This window comes from Parasteatoda tepidariorum, chromosome 12 (genome assembly GCF_982258835.1).
Source record: "Parasteatoda tepidariorum strain Cologne lab strain chromosome 12, Ptep-v5.0, whole genome shotgun sequence".
Taxonomy (NCBI): Eukaryota; Metazoa; Arthropoda; class Arachnida; order Araneae; family Theridiidae; genus Parasteatoda; species Parasteatoda tepidariorum.
In genome coordinates this window covers 30,250,348-30,275,827 of record NC_141766.1, presented here as the reverse complement: position 1 = coordinate 30,275,827, position 25,480 = coordinate 30,250,348, and positions in this window count along the sequence as shown.

Below are 25,480 nucleotides of genomic sequence, written 5' to 3'. Positions count from 1 at the left end.
GTAGTGTCAACGCTAGGAACCGAACCCCCATTTTGTCGACCTTGAGATTGTCAGATTAAAACTCTCGGCTACAATATATACCCAGTTTCAAGGAACAAAATGGCTTCATCAGGTACACCTAGTTGGTGCAGTAAAATTCTGGTTGTTTAACCATATTAGGTGAAAGCAGTTAATAAACGGCTAACTGCTTGATTACCATATTATTTATGGTTATTTGACTGTTTTGAATATGGTAAAATAACAATTAAATAAACTGTTATTTAACCATTATTTTCAAGAAATTTTTAACAGTGTAACAAACGATTTTATATGAATTTAATGGCTAATTATAAACTAGAGTGGATAAAAAATATAGATTTAATTAATTATAACTTTGAAATAAACAATTTTGGTTCTTGTCTAATAGAATGAAAACTAAAAATAAAGAAACGTACCATTTACAGAAATACAAAGCCAGTGAATAAAAATTTGTCAATTACTTCACTAACAATTGCGTGTGAGATCCTGCAAACTACCATATTGACATGGAAAACACAAACATTTATTTTAATGACCTCTAATTAAATATTTCAGTTCTGAATTTTATGCGTTTTGAACCAAATACAACAGTACAATATCAGGTTTTTAATGACAAACTAAACTGCATATTTCAATTTTTTTTTACTTTCGTAATTAACAAAAAGATGTAAATAATTCCTGCCATTTTTTTGTTTAAGTTTAATAACTACTTTAAGTTCGAATTCTTCCTCTAAAAAACTTGCTACGCATTTAAATATTAAAGACATGAAAATTAAAACGCATTTTTTACTTTCAGAATATTAACTAACTGCATTAAGTTTCATGGTGCCTCTTATATAGAAGTTTAAAAATGTTAAAAATAATTTTGCTAGGGAGATGAGGGTTTTTCAAGTTGCAGATCTTTTACTCACTTTTTATGAGACAGATGCTCTTTAAATATTAAATATGGTTGAGGCAAAAAAAGGCAAAAATGAAGTTCGGAATGAAAAGAAAATTTTCTGCTCAAGAATTTCTTATGTGACTCTTCACGGGCTTCATTATTTATGCACTCTTTGCTTAAGCGTAACTTTCTCTAATTTGTAATTACACTTTTATCTTTTTTTTGCTTCGGATATGTAACTAACTACAAGCTTAAAACTTAATAAATTGCCTCGTGTCTAAATGTATCAAAATCTTAAACTGTATTAAATTATTATTTCAGGGTAAGTCCAATGTATAAAGTACAGATTTAATTAGAATATATATATATATATATATATATATATATATATAATATAGAATTTCTCATGCGAGTCTTTCTATATTAAGTGATAAGCTTAAAACATACGTTTCTTATCAAGTTTAAGATATAGAAGTCGGTCTCTCACAAAGAGCCATAAAAAGTCAAGATGAAGCAGATAAGGCCAGATAAAAGATTATTTTCTGAAGTTAATGGGCAATAATTCGTAGATAAAGTACGCAATAAGATAGTCCCAAAAATCTCCCACCGACAGAGTGGCGATATCTTTTTAGCGAATCAAAATCTCTAAATTTTATCAATTGGATGACGTTTCATAAAGATAAGAAGATCCTTGCAACCACTCTCTCTCAGAACCTCCCTTTAAAATCTCGGGACAGTAAAAAATGCGCGTCTTTTTCATATTTCCATGCCTAGATAAATCTGGGCCAACTCCAAACAATCCCTGCAGTGGGGAAACCATCATTGTACATAGCCAACGAACACTGTTGTCAATACTTAATATAACGTAATAAAATGCCTTTTTAAATGTATTCGCCTAAGTCTCCTAAAATATCTAACCTTTAAAGGCATGACATGACACACACACAAATATATATATATATATATATATATATATATATATATATATATATATATATATATATATATATATATATATATATATATATATATTTCCAATGCTCACCTGTGTTAACAATTCTTCATTTCAAGTGTTACAGGGTAGATTTGTTGGCCACTTATTCAGGGGCACCATATTAGGTGGGCCAACGTTGCTCCCACAGTAAGGATAGATAGTATGGAGAAGGAAAGAATATCCATGCCTTGCCAAGGATTTAAACCCAGGACGTTTCTGATACAAGGCAGTTCTCTGTCCCCTACACAGTCCAGTCGGCTTTAATTAGAATGTATTTAACTATACATAAGTATACTGCTGAATGAGTATGTATTTTTGAAATCATATTTAAATGCATAAATGTAAATAGAATACTCAAATGGATATTTTTATTAATTTGTGATAATAATTTTGTGATAATAATGGATAATAGTTGAATGAATAAATCAATTTCTTCACGCCATTAGATTTTGTGCAGATACTCACATTGAGAAAAAATATATGGTTAAAACTATCAGAAACTATCTGAGTAAAATTTACCGTGTTTCTGGCTCTGTAGGAACACCAAAATGCACGGTAATTTTTTATTATAGTGCTTTGGTAGGAATTTTTATAAATCTGACAATAGAATATGGTTTTATAAAATGTGATACGATTTGATAAATGTAGTAAAATTTAGTAAATGTGGCAAAATTTGATAAATATGGCAAAATTTGGTAAATTTGTTGCCATGTCTTAGAACATGGCACAAAAACCATTTATTCGGTGAACTTACCTTCCAGTTTTATGTTTTTTATTAAATGTGTGGTAAAAAGAACTATAATTTTGAAATTCAGAATAGTTGTCATATGAACAGAAAAATTACCAAATTAATGGTTTAAATACCTTGTATTTTGGTTTTATTACCAAAAATTTTGATTTTTTTTATTTACCAGACATATCATCACCATGACAGTATGGTAATTTTACCCCAATATTTTTCTCTGAGCATCAAAAATTATACTTTAACTCATGCCAGAAAATAATACCAAAAATATACAAAAAAGAAAGAAGTTCTAGATATCTCGGCATATTCAAAGCTCTATAGTTGCATTTTTTACCCAGTAAAAATCTCTAGGAAAGAAATGCTTACACCCTCAACTGATCTGCTAGACAATATCCCTTTCAAGTGTCAAAGATCCCGGTCAGTCAAAGAAGTGAAGATAAATAACCACAATATCATTTCAATTTTTCACGTTTCGTCACACTTGAAGTTCGTACTAGTAAGAATCGTGTAAACAGCCCATAAGGTATCCGCATTATATTATACGAGACAGAAATACGCATTTATTGTGGAATAAAGAAAGATCAAAATAGTATCATCGATCGTTCAGTTCGGTTGTTTTTACTTTTCTTCCAGATCAAGATTTGGGTACTTGAAAATGTATTCTTTTTGATCAATATTTTTGCTGAAAGAAAAAGTTTAAAGTAAGGATTTTAAACGTCTTTAACTGCCGAGTGGGATAAGTTGCTGCATTTCTTTAACAGCTTAGAATTTTTCAACAATTTTATTTTTAGTATAGATATAGAAAAACCTGTGTTCAATAAATTTCTATAGTTTGTTTGGTTATCTTATAACGTTGTTTTATTTCATACAATTATTTTTATCTTTAAAATTCTTGCACAGAAATGGGAAATTGAGAAATTTTAGTTATGCTAATAAAATTGTCATCAGCTTTAAACTTTGAAGGGATAATATGAAATTAAGGAAAACGTACTGGCCGGGGCAGCCTGGTTGGCAGGGAGCTGGATTCACATTCGTTCGAATCAAGCCGGCCGAAGACCCGTGTAGTAAATGGTGAGTGGCGCATGTTAAATCCGTAGGGTCACAAAGTCCTCCATAACAAGTCACTACTTCTGGGGGTACTGAATTTAGGATTGATCGTTCTCTGGTTCACGTCAAAATTGCAATCTCTGGATGAATGAATGGATGTACGAATGGGACCACCCTATAAACTGGTGCGACACGGATGGTTGTGGCAGAAGTTGAATTCTTGGCAATAGATGGCGCCACTGGAAAACAGGTACAATCACACCCCTTCTGCCTCAATGTTCAACGACAACAACAGCAAGGAAAACGTACTACATATAAAGATACATATGATTTTAATTTATAGTATGTGTGCAATTTAAAATTGAGCACCTTTATTCAAATTAAAGAAATTCTTATCTATTCAGTTTTTTAAAAAAATAATATGTAATTAAGTAAAACTTACAGACAAAATATACTAATTTGAAATGTATAGGTAAACAAATAAATGGATTCCATGCCATGATTTGAGTTATCTTGATAAAATTGCCAAATTGATAAAATTATCGTGATAAAATTCCTACATTTACCAAAAATTAATTCATATTGTAAAACCGTAATTTATTGGTGCTGCTATTGAGTCAAAAACACGGTAAAATTTTTCATATTCTGGTTGTTTTAACTATACCATTTGTTCAGTGATGAAATTAAAGAGAAATTTAAAGAATTTCTTCGTATTGTTTGGAATTACATAACTTAGGAGTATCACAAAAAATGAATTTGTTAAAAGTTTCTATTATTTGGTATTACATAACTTAGGAGTATCACAAAAAATAATTTGTTAAAAGCTTTAATATTTGTTATTACATAACTTTGTATTATCACAAAAGATGAATTTGTTAAAAGTTTCTATTATTTGGAATTACATAACTCTGTATTATCACAAAAAGGAATTTGCTAAAAGTCTCAAAAAATTATGAGAAGTATAGTTTTTTTCGTCAATTTGATATTATTTTTTACAAACTAGTAACAACATTTAAAAAATTAAAATTTTTACAGAAATTAACGAAATATTTACTGTGGTTTGAAATCGAAAGAGACCTTTCCATATTTTAAGTAAATGCGCATTAAATAATTTCTAAGGCATTAAAAGTTGACAGTTAAATTAACGCTTTTGATTCTTTAATAATTTATAAAAATCAGAAAAATAATATATTTAAAAATTATTTAATTTAATTTAAAGAAAATATAGTAAGAACAGAAATTTATAAAATCCCAGGGGAATCCAGAGGTTTGCAAATAAAAGTCCACTTGGCTTTGAATTCGAAAATGACATTTTCATATTCAATATAAAAGCACATTAAAAGTTTTCGAAAGGATTGAAAGTGGACACTCAAGTTAACGGCTCCTTAATAATATAAAAAAAGGAATGAAATCTAGAAAAATTATATATTTAAAAATTATAGTAAAATATAGCAATTGATATCTACTGGTTACTGTGTTCTGGAATAGAAAGAGACCTTTTCACATTCTGAATAAGAGCACAGTAAAAGTGGAGACTCAAGTTAACGGTTCTTAAATAATTTACAAAAATAAATAAAATCTAGAGAAATTATTTAGTTCATAGTAATTATGATAAAACACATAAATTTATATAATCCATTAGTACTCCAGATATTTGTAAATAAATGTCCACTGCGTTCTAAAATGGAAAGAGACCTTTTCATATTCTAAATAAAAGCACATTAAAAGTTTTCCATGGCATTAAAAGTGGACACTAAAGTTAACGGCACCTTAATGATTTACAAAATTAAATAAAATCTTGAAAAATTATAAATTAAAAAGTTATTTAGTATATAATAATTATAGTAAAACACATAAATTTATAAAATCCCTAAGGAATCTAGAGGCTTTTAAATAAATATTCACTTGGCTTTGAATTAGACAGAGATCTTTTCATATTTTATATAGAAGAACATTAAAAGTTTTCTGAGACATTAAAAAGGTACACTCAAATTAGCGTTTTTGGTTCCTTAATAATTTACAGAAATCAGAAAAATAATTTATTTAAAATTTGTTTAGTTTATAGTAAATATAGTAAAACACAGACATTTATAAGATCCTTAAAGAATCCAGAGATTTGTAAATAAATGTTCACTTGGCTCTGAATTAGACAGAGATCTTTTCGCATTCTATATCAAAGAACATTAAAAGTTTTCTGAGACATTAAAAGTGGACACTCAAATTAACGATTTTGGTTCCTTAATAATTTACAGAAATTAGAAATATAATATATTTAAAATTTATTTAGTTTATAGTAAATAAATTAAAACACAGACATTTATAAAATCCCTCAGGAATCCAGAGATTTGTAAATAAATGTTCACTTGTCTCTGATTTTTCGTATTCTGTATGAAAGCACATTTAAAGTTTTCTAAAGCATTAAAAGTGAACATTCAAGTTGACGATTTTGGTTCCTTAATAATTACAAAAATAAATTAAATCTAGAAAAATTACTTAGTTAATAGTAATTATAGTAAACACAGAAATTCAAAAAATCCCTAAGGAATCCAGAGATTTGTATATAAATATCCAAAGAAATCTTTTCATATTCTATATAATAGTACATTAAAAGTTTTCCGAGGTATTAAAAGTGGACACTCAAGTTGACGCTTTTAATTCCCACTTATGTTTATACCAGCGTCTTTTCAAAACTTAGCCAAACTACAGAAAAGTTCTAACTTATTTTTTCAAAATAATATTCCATTGCTCATTATATACGGAAGAGTTGTCTTCAACTGATTTCCTTTCCAAGTATCTTAATAGATGTGTTTAAGACACCAATTTAAAGTTTTTACGATATCACAGAAACCCTCAGCCTGGTGACTGCAAGCTTTTCTCAAGCTTCACCGTGTTCGTAAACTAAATCCGATAACTCCGATTTAATGCGTTCGTGAAGTTTTCTTCGTTGAAAGTTGGTGCATTAAAATGCAGATGCGTTCTCATAATTATTTATTATGCTGTTAGTTCCGGCGGCAAACGGGCTAAAATTCTAGCAAATGTGTTAGGATACTCAGAAAACGGCCCACTCTCAAAGCTGTGAATAATACAGATGCTAGGCGATTCAATCCCTAAAGCGTCATCTATTTCTTCATTAAAGAGATTACCTACGTGTCTAGGGAAGCTAGGATATGCATAGAAGCTTTCGGTTTTGTTAAGACCAGGGCAAGCAACGCTTGGAATTAAATTAAAAGGAATTTTCAAAGATCAAAGCTGGAGAATTGCGCTATTTTTTGTGAAAACTTCCGTTATAAACAAAGCGGAAAAGCGTAAACAAAGTTCGAAGTTAAAGGAAAAAAAAGAAGTTTTCTTCAAAGAGTGTTTATAAGAAACTAAGCGGTAAATGCATTAGCATGATTAAAACTTGTTCTGATTTCATCTGATTGGATTTGCTTTTAATGTTCCATTTTGGTTTGATGGCGGCAATGAAACTGAGGTAAAAATTAATTAACTGATGTGGCTCAAGGAAGTAAAAGAAATTAAAAAATACGCTGCCATAGACGAGTTGACTGAAATAAATATAAAAGAAAATTTTGTGAATGTTTTTATTTTAATTTAAAAATAGAAAATAGCTTTGATGTAGTTAGTTTTAATAATTAGGCTTGTAAAGTGTTATTATATTAACTTTCAGTAATTAGTAGTATAAATGTTATACTGGTTAGATTTATAATAAAGAAGGAATGCGAGTAATATTTGGTTTGTATATGTGAACTGAATGTAATCGTTATGATGAAAATTTAAATTAAATTTGGAGACAAAGTTTTATTTTTTAACTTTAAATGGAATCTTTGAAAAGTCACATTCATTTTTGATAATTTACACATGAGATATTTAGCTTTTTTTCTTTAAATTAAGTAATTCATGTGGTTCTTTAACTTTTTTTTAAATAAAAATATAGAGAAAAGTTTAAAATGTTTACGACTTATTATTTAATTTCAGTATTAAAATAAATTAAATCAGTTATAGTAGCGACATACTGAGAAAAAAAGCATGGTAAAAATTGTCATAATATGGTAAAATTTACGGTATTTCTGGCTCTATGGGAACACTAAACTGCTCTGTAAATTTTACAGAAGTAAATGTTAATTTTACTAACAGTGATGTTAGAAAAATTAACAATAAAATATGGTATGATAATATGTGAAAAAATTTTATAAATTTGATAATTTTATCCCAATGCCTTAGAGAAAGGCATGAGATTAAGTTTTTTGGTTAAATTTACTTTTCATTTTTGTATTTTTACTAAACGTTTTTTTTTAATAAAAACTATAAATTTGAAAACCAAAGTTTCTGATAAACCATTGCAATATTAACGGAAAAATTACTAAATGAATGGTTTGCGAACTGCATATTTTGGTTTTATTAACCAGAATTATATCTTTTTTTTTAAAAAAAAAAAATGTCATTACAGTACGGAAATTTTCTCCGCGTATATTTTAAATAATAATTGGTAATAACAATGATAGGTGTCAATAATAGAGTATGGTGTATTGAAAATTTCGTTTGCTAAAATACGAAATTTCCCGAGCAAAAATCTAAAATTTTAAGTTTAAATAAAATTTTGAGTAGTTTGCGAAAAATAATATCTTTTAATTTTTTTTATGGTGAACATACACTATAGTGTGGTGCATACTTTGAATTAGTTTCAGTTAATTATTTTTAACCGACTGCATTTTATAATGACTTGGGAAAATCGTCAAATCGTCAACATTAGATATTGTATTCAATTACATTAAAAAGCGTTATTCGTATGTTCTTTAGTGCTTATTTCAATTATTATTGCAAACCACATTTTTCATGGTTTATAACTAAACATTTTATTGAAAAATAATCAAAATTGAAGTATAAACATAATAAATCTTCTAAACAGTTTTAATTATCATAAGACTAAATTTGCAGTACATAGTGAAGATGCATAAATAAAGACTAAAGCTTAGAAATATCAATTTTATGGATTTTGTAAATCATTAGAGTAGATTCTAGATAATAGATAACAGTTAATAAGAATTACGTTTAAGCATTGATTAATGATTCTAATGATTGTCTTATCTAAATCCCAAATAGAAGCACCGCCAAACTACAATTTTATATTTATCATTCAATCTTTTAAACATGAATGTATAAATTGATAAAATATTCAGTGTTTAAGAGCAGAAGGAAAATTCTAACATATTAACACATTCTTTTACATATGTTCAGATGTTAGAAACATTTTACATTTTACTAGGTATAATTAAAATGATAAATACAATTGCCTTGAAAATACAAATTTTTTAAGTTTAACGCATATATAAATTTTCAGCGATTGCAGTCCACTAATCAGTATCAGTCCACTTAATCAGTATCAGTTCTTTTACCGGCATTAGTACATTTTTTAATAGTGCCGGTCACTTTTTACAGTAAAATTTAATTCAAGATTTGGGTATATGAAAGTCTTTTCTTTTTGATTAATATTTTTGCTGATAGAAAAAGTTTAAAATAAGGATTTCAAATGTCTTTAATCGCTGAATGGGGTAAGTTGTTGCATTTCTTTAATAACTTAGAATTTTTTGCACAAACTTAAGTAAAGTTATAGAAAAACTAGAATAATAGAAAACCCTGTAAGAATGTCTATAGTTAGTTCAATTTACCCATAATATTGCTTTAATTCATACTATGTTCAATATTGTTGACCTGTTAAATCCGTGCAAAACCTATTAAATCCATCCTGTAAAAGTCCATTTTTACCGAAACTGTTACACAACAAAAAATATGATGCCCTGTAACTGAGTCACTCTAATAAAATAAATCTTACTACAGAAATTACGGTGTAATATTTTACAGCAAAAATTGATTTTACAGTAAAATGGCTTTTACGGATGATTCACCCAAATAGCCAGTAGTTTTTACAGTGCGCTCTACAAAACGGAAGATGGGCATCGAAATTTTTTTTATATTTTTGATAATTTTCTGCCTTACACAAAATTGCTTTAAAAAAATCAAGGTTATATCATATTAAAATGATAAAATATTCATATAAGGCTGTTTTATTAATAGAATAAAATTAATATATAATCTTCAAAAGTGACTTAAGAAAAGGATAATAAAAACGTTTACCATTATTAAATATAACTCTTATAATGGTAAACTATTTTGTTGCTGCGTTATCATTTGGTTTACTGTGAATAACGTTATAATGTTGAATAAATACTTCCTCAAGGTCTTCTTTTACTTCCTATTTCCAACAAATTTTTCTTTTGCACATTGCTAGCCTGATATAATGAAAAATACTTCTACGTTTCCTTTTAAAATAAGAAAAGATTTCATGTCACGCGTCTTGGTAAATTTTTATGACATCAGTGTTTTTATCTTCTTTCAAATATGAAATATAGTTGCTACTGTCATTACTTTGCTGCTTCTTCATTACAGTTCTATTGCTGAATTAAGAAATTTACCGAAGTATTACATTGAAGAGCATGAAATTCTAAATAAATAAATGTGGAGAGAGTAGTTACAGACCATGTCAACCGTCATCTATGAAAAGGTACCCCTACATAGAGTCGAGTTAAAATGTCTTATATACTAGTGAATTGTAGTTGTAATTTTGTAGTGGTAGATACGCTACAGTACTCCCCCACTAGAATTATATCTGTGATAGAATTCGATGAACGAATACCACTAGTTGATTCATTGCTGTTTTGTGAGAAGCCGGGAGAGCTGTATTAAGATCACCGTATTTTTTGAGTGTTGAATGTGAGAGGTGTATTAACTTCACGATCGTAGGCGCTCCTCTGTTGCCGTTAGCAGTCGAGTAATCACAAGTATGCAAGCCGACGTTGTGCGTGATCGAGACGAGACTGAGTAGCAACAGTGCGAGGAGGTGGATAATGTCACTGCCACAAGTAGCAAGTCAACTGTTTTTTAATGTGGATCATCCATCGAAGTAGGCGTTACTGTCTAGGTTGGCGTGTTCATATCGAAGTGGGCGTTACTGCCATGGTAGGCGTGTTCACATCACGTCCGAAGGTCACCAATGTGGGGAGAGGAGTAATCGACCATGTCAACCTTCATCTATGAAAAGGTACCCCTACATAGAGTCGAGTTAACATGTCTTATATACTAGTGAATTGTAAACTATTCTGACCAAATAAACATTTAGAGGGATTTATTGTTAAACCGAAATACTGCAGTCTATCAAAAAGTGATTTTAAATATTTTATATGCTCTTCGGGAGATTCAGAAGCTATTAATATATCATCTATGAAAGCGTAAACGCCTTCCAAGCCTCTAGTTACTTCGTCAATAAAGCGTTGGAAAGTACTGGCTGCATTGCAAAGTCCGAATTGCATACGAGTACTTTCGAATAATCCGAAAGGAGTTATTATTGCAGTTTTATGTACATCTTCATGGGCTATAGGTATTTGATGGAAAGCTCGAATTAAATCAATGTGAGAAAATATTTTAGTTCCATGTAGTTCACTAGTAAAATCCATAATATTAGGAATTGGATATTTATCTTTAACAGTTTGAGCGTTTAAAGCTCGATAATCACCTACTGGACGCCAGTCCAAACTATTTTTCTTGGGAACTAAATGTAAAGGTGATGAAAAATTACTTTTGGAAGGGCGCATGTGGCCTAAATCTAACATATGTTGAAATTCCATTTTTGCTATTTTTAACCTATCGGGCGCTAGACGCCGAGGTTTAGCAAAAACTGGTGAACCAAAAGTTTCTATATGATGTACAACATTATGCTTAACAATTTGGTTCAAACATTCATGGGAAAATAAACAAATTCAGATTATTACAAAAATCAGATAACTGTTGCCTGTTTAGAATTCTAGGATGAATATTTTGTCTCACTTCTTTAATTGTTTGCTTCTACACTAGTCAGAATTTGCCTCAAACAATTAAATTTGTGTAATTTACAATGGATTTAGTGTGGACATAATATGTACTTTACCGATATCTAGCGTCATTTTTTAAGGTTAGTTCTAAAATTGAGAAAGATCACAAGAATTTTTTTTCAACTAAAATAATTTTATATATTAGTTTTTTTCAGTTTCACCGATAAAAACGAATATCAAGCGTTTGGTTAATATCGTCGACATTTTTTTGTAATTTCTTATGTTGTTTCTTACTCAAAACTAGTTTTAATAATGATATATGAGAGAAAATTTATTAATTAAGTGACTTGCATTGCGGAGCATTTTAAGTAATACTTTTTTTTAAGAATTCCTGTTCTTTTTTGCTTTCCCTTAAAAATTTTCATAAGATAAAGTAAAGTAAATCATTTCCACAACAGCCCGTTGTGGGCTAAGGAGGTCAAAAAGTTTAAGCCTTCAAATTTTGGACAAATGTCATAATACCGTATATGTGGACAGCAATACACGTGAAGCGTTGAAATTTCAGTGCCCTAACTATGGAAAAGTCGTAGCATAATAGCGAAAGATTAACTTCTGATAGTTTTTTTTATGATTTTTATTTCATCTCTAAAGTTGAAGTGATATTTCAACTTTTTTTAAAAAAAAAATTCTTCATAAAAAATTTCTTTCATAAAATAATTTTTTGAGCATTATATTAGCTTGTTTTATTATATCATGTTTTATTAAGTATTATAGTTCAAGGCATCAAATAGTTTTTAAAAAACTATTTCTTGAAAAAAATATTTTTTCCAAATTGTTGTAATTTTCTTTGTAAAAATAAGTGATTTGAATTTAGTTTACACAAAGTTCTCTTGAAAAAAAATTAGTTTATAATCAAACATAAAATTTTAAATTATCTAAATTAAACTTATATTTAAATTAGTTTTCTTAATAACAGTTTAGTATTATTCCATTTCTTTAAATTACTTTAAACTATAATAATGTTGAATAAAATATTTGCAACAAATATAAAAACAACTTATATGAAAAACGCTTAAATATGTTTAGATTGCTACTAGAAAAGAAGTCCGGAATATTACAAAAGTATTTTTTTTATCTATATTTCAAATATTCTGATATAAAAATGATGTATGAAGGAGAAAACATATAGCAGTTTTTCCTTCGAGTAAAAGCGTTTAAAGTTACCTCAACGAATTGAATGAATAAAAACGAAATTCAAACTTATATCTACCCTAGAAATATTTCTCATAAACTTTGTCAGAAATTATTGCAAACTGTGATAAAAATATTCTTTAGAAAATGTTTTTTCCTTTAAAGAAAAAAAAAAGTAAGCTGCAATCTTTGAAAACTTATTCAAACTAGAAACGGTATGCAGCTGTTTCATTTATATGGTAATAATCGTAGAAGAAAACGACTCAGTTAAAAAGGAAAAAATAATGTCTTAGAATAGTCATTAAGTGCGTGTATTTGCTTATAACGACATTCTCGTTATAATGACATTTCCATCTGTTATTACGAATTATCATTCTAATTAACTTTTTTGATTCTTAAAATATATGTCATTTACCTTTAGTAACGAGGACATTTTATCCCCAGATCAACTGACCCCAGTCATGAACCAACAATAGAGCATGCCATTGTTAATTTATACTAATCAACTTTTAGCCTTACATTTTGAAATTTTATCTACTTTTGATTTTAGACTGCATCGACTTCTAGTCAGACTTTTACTTTTAGACATTTACACTTAGGACTTTTAGTTTTCATTGATTTTAGTTTTGAGATTTTTTTTATTTCTTGTTTCCTTTTTATTATAATCATTTAATTCTCGATATTTACACCGGCGCTATTGGATTTCATTGCCTTTAAGACATGCTTTTAACTGTCAAATGTTATAGTTAATCCACTTTTAACTGATCACCACTACTGTCATTTGGCAAAATTTTAATGTAATTTTAGTTTTTGGAGATATTTTTTAATGTAATAATTTAACTTTTATCTCCGTATACCCCCCTGGCGTGGGTCGGAGTTCCACCTATCTTACCTTTACTAACAACAAGATAAACAAATTCTTTAGAATATGTTTTTTCGTGAAAGAAAAAGTGGCCCGCAATCTTAGAGAAATCATTCAAACAAGAAACGGTATGCAGCTGCTTTATTTTATATGGTAATAATTGTAGAAAAAAAGCGACACAGTTAAAAAGGAAAAAATAATGTCTTAGAATAGACTGAAGTACGTGTATTTGTTTATAACGATATTCTCGCTATACCGACAATTCCATCTATTATTACGAGTTGTCGTTATAACTAACTTTTTCTATACTTAAAATATATTACTAACAACATAATAAGCCAATTCTTTGGAATATATAGACATTAAGTACGTGTATTTTGCTTATAACGACAAGCTCTTTTTAACGACTATTCCATTTGTTATTATGAATTGTCGTTATAACTATCTTTTTCTATTCTTAAAATATATGTCATTTACCTTTACTAACAACATAATAAACAAATTCTTTAGAATATGTTTTTTCGTTAAAGAAAAAGTGTCCCGCAATCTTAGAAAAATCATTCAAACAAGAAACGGTATAGACCCGTTTCGCTTCATCTAGGAACAATCCTATAGGAAAAAGAAATACACTTAAAAGGGAAAGAATGTCCAAGGACGGGCGCAAGAAGGCCTCTGACTTTCTTTATTTGCTGTAGTTGTCGTTTCTGAAGCGTAAGTCCACTTTACGCTTCATTACTTTGGAGGCATCGATCGGCTTTTTGCGCCACTAAACGCATTTGCCGATTAACAACAATTACTTGTTAACTAGTCGGCTAACTCTGATCAACTAAGATGAGTATTCGCCATACTTAGCAGTTCTCTTTCCAGAATACTCAATTAGCTTTTCTTAAAGAATATCATTGGATATTTGAAAAGCCCGTAGATCGAAAGTGTAAAAAGACTTCTTTGTACTTGGTTCATTGTCTTCTTCTGTTTCTCGGTTCATTGTCTTTGGTTTCTTGAGAGCGGAAGTTTCTTTAGAACAGAAACAGAGTTTTGAATTCAGAATTTGATTTTTAGCTTAACAATTCGATCCTTGCTTATAGAGAGGAGATTTGAAGAAGTGGATTCTATCATCCTAATGCCGTTGAATATTTCATAGTGTTTCCGGTCAGTGGATATAGTTCAGACTTCAAAACTGGAGCTTTGTTGTATTTTATAAATGAGAAAACAGAGTAACACATGTTTAAAAATAAAGGGAAAACTATACTAGAAGAAAATCACGAAAGGGTATACTTTTTTCTTTAAATGAATAAAGCAAAACAAAGTAAATAAAGCACAAGTAAAGGCACGTAAACAGAAAATATAGCACAAACAACGGCATTATGTGTGCTTTATTTACTCAGTTTTGCTTTACACATTTCTGCATTTAATATTTTAATAAAAAATTTATAGAATATTATAAAGGAATTAATCTTGAGATTTAGGAGCTGAACAAAATTTCACAAAAAATTAACCAGATATACATTTTGTGTACAAAATGGTTTTGAATGGTCTATGACATAGAGTGGAGTGCTAAAGTCTCCTTTCAAGCATATTGCACATTTAATTTGATGACATTAGAAAATGAAAACAAAACTAATTTATAATTTAAATGAGAACACAAAGTAACACATGCTGGAAAATGAAAAATATATCAGAGACAATGGCTTTATTTGGGCTTTTTCACGTAGCTTTACATATTTATGCATTTAAATACATATTTATGCACTTAATAAAAAATTGTACAATTAAATATTATAAAAAAAACTTAATTTTGAGACCTAGGGGCTAAAGACACAAAAGCTTCGATGGCCTAATTCCATGCTGTCTTTAACCAGATAGGCATTCAACCAGACATGCATTTGTCGTAGACTAATTAAGTGGTTTTAATTTGTCTATGATATAGAGTGGCGTGCAAAAGTCTCCTTTCAAGTATATTGCGCATTTAATTTTGATGACAATAAAAAATGAAAACAAAAATATTTTTTTTTCCACCATAGCATTATGCTTTCAATACAGCGTAGATTTTTTATATGATTTTTTTTGAAAAAAATTATGCATATTTTTAAAGTTTTATCTATAAACAGAAAAATGCTAAAAAAACAATGGAAAATATTTATTGACCAGAGATTTTTGCTTCCGCCTTAAGAGAATAATGATATATAAGGAGAATTTTATCTTATATTTGTTTTAAATTCTGCCAACACAGAAATCTACATAGTAAACCATACTTATGGTAAGAAACGATCATTATTTGTAATATTTAAGTGTACTCACTATCAGAAAAATTGATTTAATTTTCACTATCAGAAAAATGGTTGAAAAATTTATTTAATTTTCACTATCAGAAAAATGGTTGAAAAATTGATTCGGAACTTTAAGCCATAATTCGTTGGAACTTAACTGAAACATTAATTAGGCATAAGATAAAACTATGTACTTTTTCAAGGTGAACTATAGTATCGAGTAATTAAATTAAAGAAATACGATAATATGGTTCAACTTATGAAAGACCATATCAAAGAATGGATACTTAAATATCGTGGAACTTTCTTCGCTTTTCGATGAAACCGTTTCCTGGTTTATGTTCCGAAAAAAAAATTCGTCAAAATGACGAAATAACTATTGTCATTTCTTCGAAGAAACGAATTTCGTTAAAATTGAAGAAATATTTTGTCATTTTATTTTTTCCCCAAAAAATGATAAATAAATAAATGAATTGAAATAAATAAATAAATAAAGAAAGAAATAAAGAATAAGAAAAACTCGATGCGTTTTAATGCACTTAACTTCTCTAATAATCACTTTTACGTAGGCACCGTATAGGTGCCACAACACATCAAGGACAGATAGTGCACAGAGATAAATTACACCCATGCCCGGAACGAGATTTGACCCCGGGAACTTCCTGATACGAGGCCAACTCCTTGATCACCATACCCCGGTCGAATCGTATTGTCACTTTATTTTCATTCGTCTATTCTTCATTCCAGTTTCGTCATTCTAGTTAACAGCCTCCCACAATGCACTAAAGATGAGGTTTTCAGTTGAGAAAACATTTTCGTCATATACTTGAGAGTGCGAGTTTCGTCATAAATCACGGGATTTCCTGACGAAATGATTCTCAAAAGTAATGAAATACTGCTCAAGGATTTCTGAATCGTCAAAAGTGAGAGTTTTATCTCTGAGATAGAGGTTGTAGCAAATTTGAACGATATTATGGTCTAATGACTTCCAAAATTTCTAACAGTGTGAATGAGTCAGTGGTGTTTTCAGAGGGAGAAATGTTTAGGCGTAGTTTTGGAGTGTGGTGCAGAGATTGGGTGAAACTAATGTAATCTCTCCATAGTCAAAATTTTTTTTTGTATACCTGTGCCGAGAATGTATTCAGGTCGATTGAGAATTAATCTCAGAATTTAAGTTAATAATAATAAGAAATAAAATAGAAAGAATATTTAGACTAAAAATGAGTTTTGTCTAATTACTTTAGATCGACTTTAGACTTTAGACTTTTAGATTACTTTAGACTTTCTTACAATAGTATTATATTGTGGCTTTAAAACATTTTCATGTCTATTTCAAATTGAAAGCCAAGTCTTTTACTTTAATAAATAAGAGTTTTTTTCTGATTTAATGCTTATGGTAAGTCTGCGTATTTGATGTTGTGTCCAGTAAAGAAGTTCTGTATATTTTTGGAAACTGCATTATTCTTATGAAAACGATAGTTAAAAAGTTAAATATTTGTTTTTCCGGAAATCTCTTTGAAGAATGTTAAAATGTACATTTTTCTTCAACCTTTCCTAACATTTATTAAAATATTTTATGAAAATATTTCTTTTCCTTGCGAAGAGAGTTTAAAATTTCGTAACTCTGAAAGAGAAGTTAATTTAGTTCCCTGTTTGGAATTGGAGAGCGTTTTTTATTCTTTTTATGTTTTTCATCTGAATCTTTTTCATTTGACTCAAATCTAACAGCATTCCAAGGAAATGGAATATATATATTTATTTTTATTTCGATTTTAATTTATTCATTTTTATTTTGACAAGATCTTTCTACTTTTACATTTTTTCCCCTCTTTTACTTTATGTTGTTGTAGGGTATGCTATGAGAAAAATTTAATTGCTAAAAATATACGCCAAACTTTGAAAACACAAAGTTCAATGTAAATTTTGCAATTATAATTACATTAAAATACACAACAAAATAAATAACAATAAAATGAATTTATCATTGGATAATCATTTAATAGCATTAATGGTTTCAGAGGTATGGCAAAATATATTTGGTTTGGCTGTTAACTATTATATATTGGCTATTAAAAATCTTTAAAAAGTTGTGGAATTTTATATTTTAATAGAAAAAAACATGTCCATGCAATTGTATTTAAAGAAATTTTCGTTGATTGAAATTATATTTATTAAAGTACACAGTCAAAAATTCTGGATCAAATTACTATGTAAAGTACAGGCAATTTCGGTGCATGATCCGTAAAATTCCTTTTTACTCCCGTACAAAAAAATAAGGTGTTTTTAAGGTTGCTTTGTGGTTGACTAGTGTAAAAAATACACCTGAGGTGGAAAATAAGGTTTTGTTTTGCACCAAAATTATCCTCATCAATGAACCACAATTTCAACCTCTTTTGCATATCATAAAATCAACTTCATATGTAGCTCAGCAATACTTTAAGTTGAAATCAGATGAAATTATTCATACCTCAAAGATACGTATTTGTTTGAAGTGTAGAAAAAATAACGCATACACCCCAAAAACAAGCTTTCTACCCTGGTTGATTTCAATCAACACAATTTTAAGTATAAATAAAACAACTTCCTACTCCTTAAATGGAAGCCTTGAGAGGTTAATTTTTTAAGGTTGTTTATGAAGTCAACAAATAAACCTCAAATCAACCGTAAAACCTCAAATAAATTTCAAATTCACCTTAAATTTTTGTAAGAGCGTAAAATCTATTTTTACCGTAATTTTTACAGTAATATTTATTTAATTAGAGTGATTCAGTGATTTTACGGCTATTATTACCGTAATATTTATTTAATTAGAGTGATTCAGTGATTTTACGGTTATTATTGCAGTGAAAATTACGGTATATCAGACCTTTTGTTTCGTAACATGTTCCGTTAAAAAGTACCGACACCCTGAATGTCAGTACTTCGTACCGTAATTTGATGGGGGATTTCTTATTTAGTAATTTAATAAAATAAAGTAAAACATCAAACTATATTACGTATTATCATTCATAAACATAAAGTTCAGAGGAAAAGAATTTTTAATAAATGATTTATACAAAATATATGTGAAAAAACTCACGTGCACTCTTTGAATAAAAATAATTAAGATCGCGTATATAATAATCAGTATTCAATATTTAACTAAGAAAATAATTTGTTTTGAGTTTTCTTTTGTTATAGGATATATGCTGTAAAAATATGGTTTGATAAATACTAATTTCCATAAAATAAATTCCTTTGACAAAAAATATTTGGTGTCCGTCTTTATTCTGTTCCTTTATTTCAGCGCGTAAGAATTTTTTCAATAAATAAATAAATAAATATATAAAATAAACAATTTTAAGAATCAGATACATTACGAAAAGCCATCGATTGAATTTACAATCAATATCAAAGTATCTTACATTTTTGTAAACAAACATTTGAGAATAGTACCTATTTATTTGCAACAGATTTAGTAACCCCAGTCCCGTAACAACTTACCTTTCTTTTTTACTTTCCAAATTTTAATTCCAGGTTACGTATTCCTCCAACCAGTATTTTTAAGAAATGTAAATATATTCTTAAGTTTATAAAAAGAACGTATCCTCTTGAGTTTTACTTCCTTTGCATCATTATTCTACGTGCACAAAAGGAAATTGATATTGCAAATTTTCTTTCGCCGGCCTTCGATTATCAATATACAAATGCAAACAGCTATTTGCAAGTGGAACCAAAAGGAAAAGCAATTTTTATTTAAATGTATTCTTTGGTCTTCTACACCGGATATTTATGACATAGAACATTCTGGAAAAAATGAACAAAGAAAAAAATCGTTTGAAATATGTTTAAGTATTTTTGAAATAGCTATATTTTTCCTTTTTAACTTGAGAATTTTTAACATTGGTAATGCGTTCGCGTAGTTATAGTCGATTGAAGTTTCAAATGAAAGTGCAGAATGAGTTTTTTAAAAAGTTTATTTCGTTTGGGAGTCAACTGAAAAATTCTCATTTTGGATAGCTAAAAGTATAATTTTAGCTGATGATAAGATTTATTGATATGAAAATAAAAGAACAAAATGTTCTTGTCGAAATGAATATTACGTCTTTAACACGATATTAAATAATTGCTTTTATCTCATTAATTACAACTTGTTTTTTTTTTATTTTTTTAAATCGTTTGGATCGTTATATAGATCCTTTCTTTTAAATATACAAACGAATCTGATTTAAATTTTTATAGACCGCCCTTGTCAAAAGCCTGGTTTTCTAAAAATTTCAAAAAATACCGTATCAATCCAAAATGAGATTTATTGCTCTCGTTTTCAAAATAACATTGTTCGGTTTCTAAAGACACTTGTACCAGTCAATTGAAAATTTGTGTATTAAGTTAGGAAGATGCTCCTTTCGTTGAACAAGAGAGCACCACAAGGGTGAAATTCCGTCTTAGCTCAGAAACCTACGGACAGATGGATGCACCACTCAATCGTAAGGCCATCTCCTTAATTTAGTCATAGGTCTGAAGGGGAAGGAAAATTTAATCAGATCCTTGTAACCATAGTACTACTCAGCGACCTTCCATAGGACGTTCGATTCCACAGAGTTTACGAGCATGTAGATTGCATGCACTCAATGGGTCTTTGCGGAGTCGAGGTTCGAACCCCAGTCCCTCCGAACAGGAGTCTGATTCTCTAACCACTGGGCTACAACGTCCCCAATATTATAGAGTGAAACAAAAATACATAATTTGTGTTTTTTTATTTATACAGAATTATTGAAGAAGTTTGCATTTATCGAAGAGCCCACCCTTGGCCTTGATATGCATTTGAGGCATTCATTTGGTCAACTTAACCAAAGTTTAGCAATGTATTTGATTCCAGCAACTTTGACGATATCTTTTGTGTTTATTGGCAGTTGCTTTCGGATATCCCTTTCTTGTTCATCGCACAAGAGTTCGATCAGATGTGGAGACTACGGTGGCTACTCCGATTGGAATCAAAAAGCTTAAACTTCGATTTTTTGCTCAAGGAGATCCATTGTCCTGTAGTCAATTTTTTATGCTTTTTTGCCCAGGTACACCTTTTTCTATTGTTCCATTGTACTTTTTTTACTGTTTAGTTTCTATTGTTTTATTGTACTTTTTTATTGTTTAGTTTCTATTTTTCTATTGTACTTTTTTATTTTTTAGTTTCTATTGTTCTATTGTTTTCTATTGTTTCTATTGTTCCATTGCTCAAATAAGTGTTTTTTTATCGTAACCTTACCTACAAACCATCAATGCTACCCAAGCTTCTGTTTGAAAATTTCTTGAAAATTATGGTTGTGTTGAGGCTTTTGATAAAGGCGGGATATATTTGAAGATTTTAAAAGAATTTTTTCTGTGTTATGCTTTTAAAATTTATGCAGATTATGAAATGTTTTTGTATGCATGTTTTTCAAACTGCACGTAGCTGCAATTTTGATATAATTTAAATAAACTTTTAATTACTTGCAGTCCATAATATAACAAAAGAGAGTTCTGTAACCACCGCCTTTGATATATATTCATCTTCAAAAAGAAAGTCAAATTATTATAACTTTAATTGTAATAAATGAGTATTTAAGCGAGGCAAAAATAGAAACGCTATCTAAATCTGTCGAATCACTAGTTAGAAAGACAGTCAAAGACTTCAAAGCCAGTTTGATTGTCTGATGGAAGTTCGAGGTTAATTGCAGTATATTTGTCATTGTCCTCTTTCATAGATTTGCTGGTCGGAAAAAAATAAAGTAAAATTTGAAATTAAATTATTAGGGGAAGAAATATTAATTTAAGTAATCCTTTCAAATAATAATACATATTATCACTCTATGAAAAATAATAAATAAATAATATTCATTAAACTGAAAACTCTTGTGAATTGCATCATTATTTAAATTAATAATAAATTTTAAGTACTCAATCAACAATGAACTTTGATTATAATGTTATTGTTAAAAAATTCCTCAATTAAGTATTGCTTTAATAAATTAATAAATTAATTTTGTATTAAATTGATAAATTGAAATTAATTAAAAATTAAAATTAATTAAAAATTAAAATTAATTAAAAATTAATTAAAAATTAAAATTGATTAAAAATTAAAATTAATTAAAAATTAAAATTAATTAAAAATTAATTAAATAAATAAATTAATTTTGCATTGGAGAAAAGAGAAAAATTGAATTGAAAGAAAAATAATCACTTCAAATTTCATTTCAAAAATGTTTAGTTACAATTTTGTGCATTTTCAATTAGAAAATGAATTACGATTTCCCTTTATAAAACCCTCCCCTAACAAAACAAAAACTGTGAACAAAATGACGAATCAACAGGCAAGAAGGGCTTTCGTGACTTCTTTTCTCTACAAGAGGGGTGGACGAATAACCAAACACCCGAATCGTAGTTGTCACGTGTCTTCTGAGTCATGCATTCAACTCTGGAAATTCGCTAAAATTCCCATTCCTCATTTGAGGACAGTTGCCGTCAAAATCAGATAACACTTGGATTGTTGCTCACGCATGCCCTAGTGCACGCAAGCGTACATTTTGAATGGTTGGCTCAAATTCGGCTCAAATTCAGTAGTAAGTGCCCTAAGGGATTTTGAGATATGAGAACCATGGAAACATATATTCCTATAAGGTTGCTCCCCTAAATTTATCCCTTCGATATTAATATTAGTTTGGAATGCAATGCTAAGAGCAGATTGTAAGGCGAGCAAAGTCACTTGTATCGTAAGATATTCGGATAGATATTGTGAGGTACTTAACATTTGCTTTGCATATATGAAGGAGATAAATGTTGGACATTTAACGGGACAAATTCAATTTAACTCAAAGTGAGCTATAGTTAAAGATTTCAGAGAAATTATATCTTAGTATTGTAATCGCTTAGAATAATTGCAGTTACAAGTATGCTTGGTATTTTAAAGAGGAGAGGAATGTTCCGTTTTAGTCGAAATTGAAAATGTATCATCCTTTAGTATATGATCAGAACTTGGAGTTGGAGCAAACTATTGCAAATTTTTAATTATTTATATGTACAACACGTGGATGGCTTATTTACATATGAAGTCATTTTTAAATTTTTTTTTTTTTGCCTGAGTTTAGAATTGGGGTGGATTTATTTTTTCTACAAGGGGTTTTTAGTGAAACAAAATTAACATATTTTAGTTTCATACAGTTATTTAGTTGCATTCTATTTATTAAGTATTTTCTTTATTTTTGAATTTTCATTAATTTTTCATATTTTACTTATTTATTTGTACCTTTCATTTATTAGGTATTGTGTTTTTATTTTTATTATATTTTATAATTTTTTTTTCTGCAAAGTTACTTGTATGTACAGCTCGTGTTTGGTATATTTACTTATAAAATTTAACTAGAAAATAGTTTTGGAATAGATGTTTTTTCAACAAAAGGTTTTATAAACACATATCTGTAAAACATATGTTTGTTTTATATGTTTTATATATTTATTTAATGTTAAATTATTATGTTTATAGTCATATTTTGTATTAATTAATTTATTTATTATGGCTTTTCGTTTATTCAGTATTGTGTTTATTTTAATATTTTTTGCTTATTTCGTATCATATTTTTTTATTTACTTATTTTTTTAAAATTTTTCTTTGACAAGGATATTTTTTGTTAAGTAACGCAATAAAAATTATGCAATAGCATGCCTACAAACTTTTCTCGGAGATTTTTTTAAAAATTTTGCAAAATTAGTTAACTTAGCGATTTTCTTTTTAATTTATTACATTTGATTTACGATTAGTTTGCCTACTCCAATTTATGATACGATTTTAAATATTTAAGAACTTGCAAGAGACGGTAACCCTAAAAAAACCACCAAAGATTTTAATTATTTTATTATTTTTATAACTTTTTTTACTTTTCTCTAATCGATACAACGTTTTTGGTTTCAGGCAGCAGCTAGTAAATTTTAATTTTTTAATTTTTTTCCCATTTGAATGAAAAGCATTTTAATTTTTCATTACATCTTTAACTCTTTAAAGACCGAAGCAGTGGAAATTTTACCACCGTTAACATCCGCAGTTTTTCAGAAGAGAAAATTCACAAATGAACTCACCCTCTTTGTTGGGGGTTCTCTTTAGTCATTTGCTTCTCAGCAGGTCATTTGCTCCCCCACGTCACTAATAAATCAAAGGCGTGCTCTACTTGTCAGTGAAACTTCATGGCATTCAAACTGACAATCGGCTTGCTTATTTTTTCCCCTTGGAACGTTTTTCTGGTTAAATATTCAAAAGCAGGAATTAAGTAAATAATCAGATTTTTTTTCTCCATATCTTCCTTTTATTTATACATAAATTTTTTGTTATTTTATTTATTTTTTAAATTTGGGGTTATTTTTTCTTAAAACAGATTATCTTCTAATGCCTATATCATGCAAAAATAGAAGAAAAAAATCCTCTTGAAAATGTGTCGAAAATTCAGTAGCAAGAACAATTTTTTTAGTTATTTTTTGTTTCAGTTAATATTAACTAAATTCACGCTTTTTTTTTTTTAACTTTATGAGTCAAATAAAGTTCAAATAATATTGAAGTTTGATCATGGAAATGTTTTTGCATTAATTATTAGAGAAATATTTCCTTGAGCTATTTTTCTGATTTAATTGAATACTTGGAAAAATAACAGATAACTTTCAAATGCTGCTTTCAAAACGTTATTTGGGTGTAACTGCAAGAAGAGAAGCTGGAACTGGTTCTTAAAATACTGTTAAAAACTTGCAAATTGAAAAATTTGAGTTTTAGGAAAAATTGAATTTTTTTAAGGTAAATTTTGAAGGAAAAAGCAAATGCTTATGGGATATGGTAAAAAATTAATTCATTTCTTTTCAATTTATTGTAAAGAAAATTTTTTAGCATATATACAAATGTGTTTTCTTTAGTAACAACGGAAATTACATCTTATGTCTGACTTATCGGATATCTTTTTTTAATTTTATTTATTTAACTTCATCTGTTTTCTCCAACATCAAGTCGGTTGTCAACATCAAGTTTCTACAATTTATCTGTACCTGTCTTCATTCAGTATTTATTTATTTTCATTTGAACGTACACTTTAGTGGTCTTGTAGGCACACTTTAGCTCTGTAAGTAAAATGGGATCAGTTTGGTTCAGATGGACAAAAAATATTTCATTTGTAAAATCTTTTCTATCAAAAAAAAAATGTGGAAAATTATCTTTTTCCCTTTTAACTATGAATTTTTTAAAAGGAAATTATTTTATTATTAAAATTAATAGAGGCTGCAATTGCAGTGATATATTTTATTTTAATTATAACATAATTTCATTAATTAATTTCGTTGGATAAAAAGAAAGCATAATTAAATATTTTTAAATCTTCAAACTCATAAGTTTAAAAAATTTTTATTTTTATTATTATTATCATTAATTTTTAGTTTTTTTTTTTTTTTTTTTTTTTTTTAATTTTTTTTTCTTTTAATTTTTTTTCTCTCACATTTAAAGATGCAGATAAACCATCGTAAAAGTAAAGTATGCATCTTCCAAGCATAATTTTAAACACTTTAAAAATCCTTTCTTTTTAAATTCATACAAGCACATTTTTATTTATTGAAACTTTGCTTAACTAAAT